The sequence below is a fragment of the Ammospiza nelsoni genome, chromosome 6 (genome assembly GCF_027579445.1).
Source record: "Ammospiza nelsoni isolate bAmmNel1 chromosome 6, bAmmNel1.pri, whole genome shotgun sequence".
Lineage (NCBI taxonomy): Eukaryota > Metazoa > Chordata > Aves > Passeriformes > Passerellidae > Ammospiza > Ammospiza nelsoni.
Genome location: NC_080638.1, coordinates 31,293,837 through 31,307,933, shown reverse-complemented (window position 1 = coordinate 31,307,933; position 14,097 = coordinate 31,293,837).

Below are 14,097 nucleotides of genomic sequence, written 5' to 3'. Positions count from 1 at the left end.
TCTGGAGGGTTCAGGGAGCACCTGGGTGGTTGGCAGCCTGCCTGTCTCTGCAAAACAGGTTAAGCTTCTGTGTTCCTTAAGCAAAAACTGCTCATAGAAGCAGCTATGGGTTATGCATGCCTTTGTACAGAAAATCATCTCGTGGTCATTATTCTTGTCTCCTAACTAGCTAATGGCTGTTTCTTCTCTGTACAGTGGGAGCAACTCTGCACAGGTACTGGAAATCAAACTGCACAGTGCAGTTACAACCTCTTGTATCAGAAAGCTCCTTATTTGGAAAGCTGCAGGGAGTGCCATACCCTTACATTTGCTGTGGCTCCACGTTGAGGAAGGTGACGCTTGTGGAGCAGTGTGCCCAGTGCTATAAGACAAGTGAGGAGGATGCTGCTGGGCAGCCCCAACAGCAGGGACAGCCACTCAGTAGGCAAACTAGGTGAGCTGCTTCCCCAGCTTCCTTTAATCTCTTCCCTAAGAGGAGGCTCCAAACCAGCTGTGCAAGCCCTGCGCTCCCCCGTAGTGCTTTGACTCTTTGAGCCATGACTACCTGCTTGTGCCTTCCCTTCAAGCCTCTCATAAAATTAGCTTTGATACACAGCAAGCAAAGAGGGATGTGAGAAATGCAGACAGTGGCACTTTCAGACCAAAGCAAGGAGGCTCTCAGGACAGTCCAGCCATCACCTCATTCAGGCTGGGCTGCTGCATGTTCCACCTCTGCTCTCTGTGCCTGTAGCCCAGTAGGCAGGGCCAGAGGTCACCTTTACCATTTAGAGTTTCTTCCACAAACACGTCTTCTCCCATCCCTAGGGGCCCTTCCCAGGGCATCCTGCTCTCCATTTATATACTGTACTTTTAAATTTTTTTGCTCTGTGAGAAAGCCGAAGCTATTTCTTCAATAGCAGAGAGGGAGATGAAATGGCCGAGGAGTAATAAATAATATAGAGTGGTGGAGCAGACCTCACATTAAGCCTGAAGTCCACATATCAAGACATCCGTCTCTTTTGTCTTTTTTGGACCAACAAATTAACCCCAATGAATCAGTACACGTTTCTTTCCTGCCTTTAAAAATTTATTTATTTATTTAATATTTTTGCAGGACAGGCATCAAGCAGAGGCCTTCCCTGTAGTTGTGCTCCTGTCCCAGGAAGCACGGATGCACTTCCATGGCACGCCTGGGAATCAAACTGTAGGCTTTTCACATGGCAGCTTTAAGCAGAATTAGCGCGGCTGCTGTCCAGCCCAGCAGTCGGTGACCCTCACTGGGTCCCCTGGATGAGCGATGCACACACGGCGGGTCCCGGCACCACTGCTGGACTGGACGCCCCTCAGGTCACTCTGTCTGTCCCCGGCCCCAGAAGGGACGAAAGCCGACAGTCCCTGGTGGGCCGTGCCGCTCTCCCCGCCAAGTTTCCCCACCCTGGGCCGTGCCTGGCCCCGCGGCGTCGGCCGGGAGCCCGAAGGTTTCCACAGTCATCAGCGGCCAGGCTGGCTGCCGCGGGCCGCTCGCCGCCCTACCGGAGAGGCGGAACCCTTCCGGCCCCGTGAGGAGCGGCAGCGGGGGCGCATCCGTCCCGCCGGCCCGGGGAGGCCCGGCCCCGCCGCGGGGTGCGGGCTCCCCGGGGCAGCTCCGCCCGCGGCCGCTGCAGCGCCCGGCTCCGCCTCCCGAGCCGCGGCGGAGGCCCTTGGGGCCTAAGCTGGGAAATGCAGGGCCGAGCCCCGACCGAGTGCGAGAGGACAAACACCGAATGGGGAATCTGGGGCTGGGCTCATCGCTTCAGACGTGCGCTCTTTACATGACTGTGGAGGTAAAGATTTGATGCTGTTTATTGCCTTCCAGGACACTGACAGAAAGCAGTGATGCTCTCCTCTCTGGAAAGCAAAAGCTTCCCTGGGACTTCCCCTGCTTGTTAACATAAAGGAAGATTTGTTTTTTTCTTGTGTTCTGGCCAACAGCAAACTCACCATCACTGTTCCTGTCCAAAAATACCCTGAACATCCCTACCCCATCCCCTTCACAGAGCAGTAGATGTGGTTTCAGCACTCTCAGCTGGCTGGGAGGCAGCCTCCACAGCAACAGCAACCTGGCCTCTGAACCTGTATATTTACTGAAAGCAGTGCTGTAGCAGAGCTTGACAGCTTTGGGGTGAAGTAGGAGCCTCATCACAGGCAGAATGGTTCTGGCGTTGGGGCTGACACAATGGGACCTACTCCCACTTGGGCCCCTTTGGGAAGAGGTGGTTTCAGTCCTGGCAGGTGCCTAGTACATCTCCTCTGACACTGAATCGCTGGCCCTATCTCATCTGACCCACATAAGCCTTGCCTCAAAACACACTGGAAGACAAACACCCGCTTTTCTTCAATCCGCAGAGTTGGAAACCATTTTCATGCAAATTGCCAGAGAAAGGCTAAAGGCTGAAGTGTTATCTCCCCATCCCAAGCAGCAATATGCTACCTCATGGCAGTCATATTTTCCAGAGGAATGAACCTTACAGAGAGAGGTGGCAGCTGGCTGTCATTTGGAAGAACAGGGCCAGTCTCACCTGCAGAAGCAGCCCTGTGGCTGTTGTGCATCCGGCATTTTTCTACTCAGTGAAGGCCATTCCTCCAGCTGAGATGCTTGTTACCATGGTCTCCTTCTCCATCTTAGTGTTATCTTTGGTGATATGCAGCCTGATATATCTTGCTTATAGCCACAGGTCTGCGAAGCTGATCCCAAGCAGTCACCACTGCCTCAAAGTTGTTGGACAAGAAGTAAGGACATCCCCATCTGGGGAAAAGAGAGATGACAAGAATGAGCCACAAGGGCAGTGTGCTGGATTCTTTCTCTCAATTACTTTATCTCTGACTTAAAAAAAAAATTCTTTATCTCACAGGGTGTTTTTTACTGCAGTAATTCCTGTGATAGCTGAGGTTGAAGGTATTGGGAAATAGAGTTATAGTCAGGGACAGCAGAAGGCCTTCCACTGTTGGTGGCAGTGCACAGACCATGGGGCAGAACAGATCATCAAGGACTTTTCTCTTGACATAATCACTATGCAGGTTATGCACATTGTACCCAAATGGTTATGAAGAAGCTGAGCTAATGAGCCTCAGAAAACTTCCTTGTACTGTTGTGGTAAAGAAACACAGGTGCTCTTTAATCTCTCTTGTAAGATTGAGCTGAAAAAAAATACTGCATCAGCCAGGACTTTGAAAAGTAGTGATGAAAATAAAAGTCTAGAAAGAAAAAGAAAGTGACCTGGTCTTATTATAAGACTTGGCAGCTCTGGAGCTGAGTTTTTGGCACTGTCCAGTTCCTCTGAACACCCCTCTGACACCTAACATCTCTGGGCCACACTGTTCACAGCACTGCAGTCCAGCAGACTAGGAATTCAAAATGTCAAGATATTGAGATTTTGTGAAATATCCTGGTTATTTCTTATGAAGTCCCATTCCATATCCTCCACTTGTATGAGTGAACTTAGACAATTCTCAAGATAAGCCCCAGGCAAGAGCCCTATATTATAATCTTTCTTTATAGCAACATCCACATAAAAGAAAACCCCTTATGGCATAGTCTGCCTGTCTGTGTATAAAGGTGGTTTACTCCTTTTAGAATGGCAAGTATTTTCTGAAGGCAAAAATGGGAAAAAAGTCAGAGAGCTGCGAAATGGACTGACAATATTTGTATGGGAAATACAGTGAAATATATTATTTTCTACTACAAACCATTCCAACTACTGATATGCACAGTAGTAATGGTTACAGTCATCTCAGGTACAGAGCCAGAAATATGCTCTATGAGAAACATTTCTAGTTCCCTGCTGAAAGACCTCTACCTGCAGCTAATGAAGCATCTTTTAATCCCTGTTTCTTTCAGACCCAAGCCTCATATGTGCACCTCAGTTACCTCAAGTACGGGGTATCTTGAAGAATAATGGAAATCAAAACCCAAAAGGTGTGTATATTTGACTAAGAACACAAGGGAACTTAGATGCAAATTACACTTTTGCAAACCTTTGCCAAGGCAGTGTGGAATTCAGCCCCAGCACTACACCAATATACATCACCTTGGTTGATGAGAGGCTTGGTTGAAAAGTTACGGTTAAGTCCTGTCCTGTCAGCACCTTGTTGTAGTATCCTGTGACAGGACAGAAGATAAAATTTGGAAATAATTTTCCTCATATGTGTGCATAGACTCTGTTCCACATACTCATAATTTCTGGAACATACTGCTTTGGGGTTAATAATGTTTCTGGGATGTTCATTCAAGGATGGTTTTCTGATAAGACAAAGAAAGTAACCGAACAGCCCCCTGAATTCCCCAGCTGTCATTCTTTGAAGGACAGACAATGTGACAAGCAAAAAGTACACAGTGGATACAGTAGAAAATCAATATAAGTATTTCTTCATCACCTGACTCAAGTAAGTCTCCATTTTGGACTTTGAAAATGCCCAGGTCTCCCTTGTGCTGAGTTCAGCTTAGCATCATAGCACTCACTTCAATGAGGGGAAAGCAGAGAGTGTATGAGCCTAAGGTTATGGGAATACCACTTTATAACATGCTCAAATAGTGTCTGCTCATAGTAAAGCTGAGCAGAGCTCACAGTATTGTGTCATCTCTGTGCCCATACCCTCTGCCCAGGGGCTTAGGCTGAGGCTGCAGAGCTGGAACAGGCTGTGTGGGTCTTGTTGAAAGACATAACTAACTTCACTCCTTTCTGATTCTGTTTTATTAAACCTTGACATTAGCCACAAATTACATTGCCTTAGCGAAAAATAAATGTAAATATCAGGGCTTGTCTGCAGACATCTCGTCTCTTTGTGACTGGCACCTGAGATCCCAACACATGAAAAACAAAGTGGAGAGCACAAGGCTCCCCATTTTCTCCATGCTTTTGTGCATTATAGTCTCTGGACATTTGTCAGCACTGTGCAATTGCTGAGTTTCCTGTCCAGGGCCAGTTTCCTTGTTTGCACAGGACTTTCAAATAGCTCTGGGGAGAAAAAGTCCAACCCCTCCTGTATGACCACAACAGAGGAGAGGTGAGTCCCAGCCCAGCTGCACAGAATGTTTTTGGGCATGACCATGCCAGGCTCAGGGCTCTGGCACTTCTTTTGGAGCACAGCAATGGCACAACATGTTTGCCAATGGCATCTGGTTTGGCCCTGACCTTTATTATTTTGCAGCATGACCCATCTCAGGGCAGTTGCATCCCAGCCCTTGGGCACTCTCTGGGAGTGACTCCATTTGCATCATAGCTTTTGCACACAAGGGAAAAAACCACAACTATATACAACAATAGTGGTAATTATGGCAAGAGCAATTAAAAAAGGAGGGAGAAAGAAGGTCTAGGCTCCATCCAAATTGTGTATGCCCAATACCAAAACTAGCATTACCTTGAACGGGACTGAGTGCTGTTTTCTTCATAATTCCCAAATAAAGCTACAGAGGAGGCACACCTTGGATTTACAGCAATATTTTCTCTTGTACCTGTTTATCTGCTTTGTTCATTTATCTGTGACTTAACATTCATATTTCCAAAATCCAGCCCATCCAACAGGTTTCTGGGAGCATAGTCACAGTGTATTGCATACATCTAAAACACCCTGAGAGAAAAAAACAGCTCCAAGGGCTTTTTAAACATCAGCAGACTTCAGTTCTGCTGGAGCGTTGGTGGAAGAAATTAGAGATGGGTGCAAATGAATGAGAAATTCCTGCCTCTGTTCTCCAGTCTGGTTCAGCAGAAGTACCAGTGGAGCAAACTCATCCTTCCTGACAGCAGGTCTGTTTCCCCCTGGTCTCTGCCTGCACAAGCCAGAGACCTCCCTCCCTCCATGGTCATTATTGATCTGGGTGTTTCCCCTGAGCACAGCCCAGAGCTGCATGTGTGAGCATCCCTTCAGTTGTGTGAGCATCCCTTCAGTTGGTACCATCCTCTTCTGTTAGGTGCATTCAGACCAGCCTGGTCCCAGCGTAGGTCTCTATTTTCAGATTAGCCTGGGATGGATGCTCTGAAGAAGGAACAGGGCCAGTGTCTGCCTTCCAGCTTCCCTCTGAGAGCAGAAGCAGCACTCACTCCATGTGTAGTCCCACTGAGAAAAATTCAAGCCTTACATGTATAAAATTCAAGCCTTTGGATGTATAGCTACAGACACATCTCTCAGTCCTTCCACTCTGATAGAAGTCTTGGAAAGAGCTACCACTGCAAGGTGTACCTTTCAGCTTTCACATGCATGGACTGCCAGATTGGAGGCACTCCCTGAACCTCTAGGCCAGGGGATTGGCTGCTGGGGAGCCCCACACCAGGGGATACCCTGGGCTCGATGAAAAACAAAACCAGAAAACCACATCTAGTCCTGGGCTTGTAATTCAAACTGGAATTACGATCTTTCATCTCACTCTGATTTACTGTCTGTGGAAGTTCAATTCAAATTTTTGTGCAGGCCAATAGAAGTCTGTCATTCTTGAGCACAGTCAGGAAATCCAGTTTGGAAGGAGCTCTGGGAGGACAGCTGGTCCAGATGCCAGCTCAGAGCAGGGCCAGTTTTCATCAGGCCAAGAAAAGCAGGATTCCACTAACTCTATTTTTCATCCTATTTGCTGGCTTGAGAGACTGGTGTGGAGAGCCTGGTTCAAACATGGCTTAAAGAAAGAGGCCATGAAGGTATACAGCTGATGGGAAAGTAAAAGGCAGCTGTAAAGCAGCAGTTCCCAGGCTTGATTTTGTGGATAACTAGGTTCTCAGGCACCTTTTCTATAAACAGCAGGATTCTCAGACAGTCTTCCCATAACAGTCCTTGGCTGCTCTGGGAACAGATATGAAGGTTTTGAGAACTTTTCATATCACAGTGAGAACACTAATTTTGGTTTCAATAAACAACCACGGGTATTGTAAACAAAAGGAGGGGTTAGAGTTTTCTCTGTAACCTATCGTGAGCTCGGATTTTGCAATATGCATGAAGTTAATTAACACTATTATAAAAGATGACTGATTTGATCAATAAATCGGAGTCGATGCTGATCAACAACAAAGATGGGTTGTCTCCCTTCACTTTCAACAGACTGGATTGTGTTTTTACCACATTTTAGTTACACTAGCAATAGAGAAACCACTGCAGCTCTGCCCAACTGAGTAGTCAGGTTCCGTTTTGCTTTTTGCCTGGTTTATATGAAAATGGCAATTGGTAAGAGCCCAAACCATCCTCAGCTCCACCAGAACAACGCCTGTTGTCCTGGAAAAAAATAAATCATGCTGATCCCCATTATGCTACTTCTAGTGGCCACATTGTCTTTGATAAAAATAACCCGGGGCTATTCTTTAAAAAAACATGGTCTGAGCTTCTCATGAAGGATGAGGCTTCTTGATAAAAAGCCATGCCTGAATAGCATGGCCTCACAGCACCACGGCTGCAGTACTGCTGGTGACCTCTTCTTGTGGTACCTGGGTTTTGCTTTGGCGATGTCCTGGCCAAACAGAGAGTGTGTTGGGTCTGGGCTTCCTGGGGACCAGGTGAGTGTGTGGCCCTTCCCTCAGAGCCCTCTGGTTTCACTGGGAATTCTGTGCCTTGTAACTGCTTTTTCTGGGGTCCACGGACTAGACAAGGGATGATTGATGTTTCAATGAAAGCACTGAGACCAGGCAAAAGGAAACACAGGGAGGGAGAGGCTGTAAAGAGGTAAAACACAAAATAGGCAGGAGCATGAGGGATGGAAGCAGGAGGGTTTTGATGGCAGGATTAACCAGGGAGCATGCAGAGAGACGCTGCCTGAAGTGACATGTCAAGAGAAGCTGAAGACCACACAGGCTCTTACAATGGGACAAGATGTTTCTAGCTAGACTTTGGATAGAGTGTGGAGGAAATAGATGGAATTTAACAATTGACATGCTTATATTCTATACCAAGAAGCAGCATTTTCCTCTTTGCTTTTAAGGGAGACAACCCATCTTAAAACAAGGTTTAAATGATTGAAAAATCTCTTCTGGGCAAACTTTGTGGGTGTTGGTTAAGAGGCAAATGAATTGTTTTGATAGCACAGCGTCTTCCCCCACTGAACTTTCAGAGGCATAGAGGGTGCCACTTTCAGAAAAGAAATGTATGAGGGAAATGACAACTGATAGATTGAAAGGCTTATCTCAAAATCCTCCCTTGCTTTCTCCCAGTTCAATGTCAAAGATAGACAAAAACAGGTCAAAAGAGAGATGAGGTCAAAAATAAAGATGGCACACTTGAGGGTCCTAAGGACTTTGGATTTTTTTCATTTTGTCATACAGCTGACAGAGTCAAGCTTCCAGTAAACAATTTTTAAAATTGGTATTGTATTCATGTCAGTATAATTCTCCAAGGCACAAAATAGGACACAAGCAAGCAGGCAGATTTCCAAACTGTCTGGAATCATTTACATCATCCCTTTACATCATTTCCTCCTCGTAACTCATCCTATGTATTCTACCTCTGACTTGCCATCTCCAGCTTCCTTTAGATAAGGGAGAAATTCTTGTGTCACGTGAACTTCAGTTTTATCGCCAGTTTCTCAGATAAAGGGCTCACGTGAAGCAATCCTTGCCGAGCTCACATTCCTATCTTCTAACAGCAGAACATGAAGCTTTCCCAGCTTATAAGGATGGGTTCCGCTGCGTGTTTGAAAGGTGCTGCAACTGCTTTAAAAGGTTTCACAGCCTGAGTATTACAGAAGAAAATGTACCTGGTACCCGCCCTTCTGGATTAGCCAGCAACCTGGCATTCCTGCCATGCTGTTCTGTGTGCCAGAGCAAGGACCATTTGGAAGGTTGTATTCCATACTTTTTTGTCGACAGATTTTCATCCATCTCCCAGCACAAGCTGATGCTGGCTGCATTTAATGGAATAAGTCAGAAAATGTCTTCATTGAATCAGGAACTGCTTTCAATTCCCTGAAGTCTGTTCTTCTCACTCCATGGTTGAACTCCAGGCTCTGAGTACATCTGCTACTGGTGCCTAAAAATCAAGCACATTAATGTGCTTCCATGTAGAAGAACCTCAAAGCGTTTCCTTTTTACTACATGTGAAGAAAATTGGAATGTAAATGTATTAACACAATAAGCACTGGCATTTAAAATGAAGCAGAGAAACCAGATGCTCTGTCTCGTTCATTATACAAAGAAAGAAGGAAATGTCCCAAAAAACACCAAATGGCACCTGTTGCATGGAGACCAGGCTGTCTATTCAGACTTTTATGCAATAAAATGGACTCTTTAAGCTTTACCAAATATGTAATTTAGCCTTTTAATTTTCTTTCATTTTTGTTTCCAGATTTCAGGCTACAAGTCCTTGTTCCACTCATAGTAAAAAAATATCTGTTTTGGAAACCAAGGACTGGGGAGGAGGGGAGAGGTTCCCTCTTTAGCCGCTCATTTAAAATCCAGGCTGTGATGATGAGTGATACATTGCAGGCCATTTCATCACAGGCCATGCTGTTCTCACAAGGCTTCCTATTTATTAGAAACCTCCTTGCTCATGGAAAGGAAAGCTGAAGAGCAGAGCTGCACAGGGTGCCATGCTCCTCTTCACTCCTGGGCAGACGTGGGACTGTGTGGTGCTGTTCTGCAAGAACTCAGCTGCTCTCTCCTTTCCTCCTCTCTGCATTTTCCTTCTAGTTCCACTCATGGGAGATTTCTCAGTAGGACAGGTCAGGAGCAGTAGGACAGTCCTCAAGGGTTACACTGAGTGGCAGGCAGGCAGAAAGGTCATCTCTGGGTGAGAGCAAGGGCAGATTAGAGAAGTTGGAGGTCAGTGTCCAACTCCAACTGCTTCAGCCAAAACTGATGTCAGGAGAAGAGTAGGTTATTTTTAATTAAACTAACAACAGAGAAGGACCCATGATATTGTTCTTGAATAGAAACTATTTAGAGGAATAAATCATCACCATGGAAACGGGGAGCTTTGCCAGAGCAAGGCAGGAAATGAAGCACAGAGAGAAATACCCAAGGAATTTTCAGCCATGATAACTGCAGCAACTGCTCTTTTTGGGGTTGCACCTTTCGGAACCCCAATTTGCCTTCCTAAGCTCATGGGGCACAGGGGAGTCAGTCAACCTAGAAGCTTGTAGTGGGATGCAGCACCTCTGCAAAGTTTCCCACCAGTATCAGTACCACATATGCCTGAGGTGGGACATGAAGAAGAGCAAAGCCTGCAACAGGAGCCTGCAAAACATCTTTGGGATGTAAAATTAACTACACAGGGATTAAACCAAAATTAATCCAGAGGACTTGAAGCCTTGGAATGTTATCAGCTTGTCTGTTTCTCTAAGTCCTGATTAGATCCAAATGCCAGTTCTTTATCTTGAAGTCCTAAAAGGCAAGGACAAGAGCTTAGCTGAAAGGCAACACAGCCTTAATCACATTTAATAATTTCTTCTGTGTCTCACACTTATGCTACCACTACGGAGAAAATATAGACACCCCATTCTTGGCTGTTTGTGCTGTCAGAGAGGCTGACTCCTGAGTGTATCTTTTCACTCAATATGATTTTGTCTATTTTTGAGCCATTTCCATACTCAGGAGTCCAGCCTGGGCAGCTGTCATCTCCTCTGCTGCATTTGAAACTGAGCAGGATATATGGGCAGCTGCCTCATGTTCTTTGTTGTGTGCTTCTTCAATGCAATCCCAACCATGAGTGTGTAGGCAGAACCAAAGTTAAAGGCACAGAAAACCCAGGAAAAAAATATCCATTTGTATAAAACAATTTGGAGAAGTGACAGCATCAGAATGCCATTAAACACTATGGTAGGCAGAAGGTTTAGGGAAGCCCAAAGGAGCCAGCACCACCACCAGCTCAAGAAGAGCTTGCTTGATTGCAAGTGCAATAATTGAGCCTCCTTGACACTTATCCTAATATTTCATGTTGTGACAAGAAACTCCATCACTTGTGCATGAAAGCCAATATGCAGCAAGGGCACTGGCAACCTCAGAAGTGACCCCAGTTTAAGTGGCAGCCTGGAGGCTTGCTGCAATGAACAGGTGTCTGTAGGCTCTTCCAAATCCATCATGAGCAGCAGCTCTCAGGTGTGATGGAAAAATGTTCTCTGCGTGCAACACATGGGATTTAATGCCGGTTCCAGACCCCAGGACAAGGCCTTGCTAGCTTAGCTCTCCAGGTGGATTGAAGCAAAGCTGGGGAAAGCAAAGCACATAACAAACCCAAACCCCTCTGTCTGAGGGTCAGAGGGTTTGTTATGTGCCTGAGTAGAGGGGAGTCCTTCGGTGTCCTCCTTGGATGGGAGCAGCCCCTTGGATGGGAGCAGCCTGGAGACACATGGCACTGGAGTGCCTGCTCTGGGCCTCGGGCAGCGGGGCTGTGCAGCATAAGGCAGCAGCACACCAGACAGAGGCTAATATTACTCTTCCCAGAGGTTCAGTAGGTCACTGCTTCATCCTGTGAGCAACTCCAGATTTCAGGGCAGTGAGCGAATTGTTTATATTGGCTACTTGTATGAATGCTAAAAAAAAGAGAGGGTATTATGGGACTTCTGTTCTTTAATTCCAAAAAGAAATCAAACATGTCTAGACTGCTGCATGCATGTGGCTTTCCTCCAGGCTTCTCCCACCTGGAGCAATAAGCGGGCTGGAAATTCTATAAAAGAGTTTTCAACACCCATTTTAAAATGCTGTCACCGCAGGCATACTAACCAGTATTGACCAGTCAAATTCTATTAGGAGGCAACATCAGATAGAGAAAAAGTTTTCAGGCTCAGCCACAGAGATCCTCTGTGATTTCCTCACACCCTTTCAGCTGAGGGAGACTGTGGAACCAGCTGGCAGCTGGCCCCGGCCAGAGTGCAGGCAGCACAGGGGGCTGTGCCTGCATTCCTGCAGGGAGGCTGTGGGAGCAGCAGCCTCACAGGCACCCCCCGGGGCACACACTGCCCTCCTGAGCCACAGCTCCATCCCCAGGCACTCAGCCCTGCACCAGACCACGTGAAGCAGGGCTGCAGTGTAGCTGTGGGTTTTTGTTATTGCTGTTACCTGTTACCTATTGCTGCTGACAAGAGGTGTCCGAGCTGGTTGTGGAGAAAGACATTTTCCTTTTAGGCAGGAATCTGCCCAAGTTCAGACTCCAGTGATACCAGCTCAGTGAGGAGCCAGGATGGCAGAGGTGAGGGAGGACCAGCAGTCAGCGAATGTGTGCTCAGTCCTTGCAGGTTATCTAGCCTGTCTTCCTTGACAAGGCTGATACCCAGGGACTATCAGGAGTCCCTGTGGAAAATGGAGGGCTGTGGAAAATGATTAGCAGAAGGGAGAAGGGAATTACCATATTGATTGAAGCCTGAGGTCTACCTTGTCTAGCAGCAGTCCCAGCACAGCAGCTCAGAGGGAAGTGGAGAGCCGTGTAGTCAGGCAGATGTGAAACCATTGAAACCATCACATACTGTCAGTCTTGTTCTTTAGTGAGGTTTCCTGAATCTCATAAACTCTCAAGCTATCATGATCCATGTTGTATTCAATCTTCTTGCCTAAGTTACCAGTCCCAGACTTTTCATTCTTTCCTCTCCTACTGAAGGCAAGATTCTTCTTAGCCCCGTGCTGTAGACATTTGTCCAGCAGAGACTGAGGTCAGACACCAGAGTACCTACATAACAGATGGGAACAGCCATAGCAGCTGCCTCGAGAATGCCCCAGCACTCCAATCCCTCCTTTTTCTTAGCAGATCTATAGAACTACCTTTAGCTGTTTTCCCTGCATGTCTTTGTTTACAAAGCTGTAGCTTTTTGCCATCATCACCATTATCCAGACTTTCCACAGCTCCCAGGGACATGGACAGAGTTTAGCTGCATGTGAAGAAGAGGCCCAGGGGAACAGGCAGAGTTTTTCACAGTTCTCTAGTCCAAAAGGAGGTCCAGATTGTAATTTTCTGGACATGATGCAATAGATAAATATTTGAGCGAGATTTTGAGAGATCTGCTCCCACAATGATGAAGAGCTTCTGAACTCAGACAGCAAGTTTAGTCCCTGAATGAAATATTGCTTAGCACTGGTGGAATGTTGCTACACAGCAGTGGGGTGTAAATGGACCTAGATCATCAGACAGGAATTTTTCTAAAGCTATAAAACTTGAAATACACAGAGAACTGGGGGCAGGCTGGGTCAGTTCCCCAGGGCTAGGGACTAGCAAGGAAGAGTCCCCTGCTTGGGAAGGGGGTGCTGAGCCTGTCTGCTGGTGATGCTCTGTCTGAGCACACATGGAGCTGGAGTCTGCACAGCTGAGGGCACCAGCCCCAGTCCTGCACATATTTTACAGACTTGCAGGGAGCTCTTCACAAGGAATAAAGGTAGAGATCTCTAGCAGATCTAGGAGATTTGATGGTTTTTTATTGTGTCCCCTGCAGGCAGATGAGGAGAGGAGTTTGGTCTGTGACCACATTTGTTGCCTGGAATTCCACTTCCATGAGTGCAGCCCTGCATTGCTTCTCCACAAACCCACTTCTAAAGACACCAGGCCCAGCCCTCAGCCTGTGATGATTTGTTTCCCCAGAGTCTGTGTGCTCCAGCCTGAGTGCAGAGCCCACTGCTCCCAGCTGCCTGTGGCAGATGGCACTGTGGCACACAGGCTGCAGAGAGCCTGGGGTGAAAGGGTCACACTTGCTCAAATGCCAATGCAGGTGCTGGGGATTGGAGCCCCAATCCTGCCTGCCCAAGGGACAGAGGGGACCATCATGCTAATTCAGCACTGAGCACAACACTGTGCACCCACCCTGCTCCCAATTTACCCTGCTGCTGGTCCAGGCCTCTCCCCCTTCCTACTACCACAGCTGCATAAAAGCACAAGCAGCAGCCTCCCAGCAGGCCTCAGCCAGGCCCCCCAATGGGGGAGTCAGAAACCATCCTTGCCAGCTACCTGTGACCAACTGTGGTCCAAGACCGACCATGCTACAGTTCCCTGATGCTCTGGGGCTGCCACCTGTCCTCCAGGGCCAGTGTGGTACTAAACACCAGGGAAAGCTGGCCAGGCAGGATGGAGAGATGGAAACACTTTTATCCCAGTGGGATGCTCATACCTGAGTTTTCCCCCTTCTACCGCACCTCTGCTGGGAGGGAGGCCACCCCAGTGTGGGATGTCTGACACAGGAGGAAGGCAGAGCAC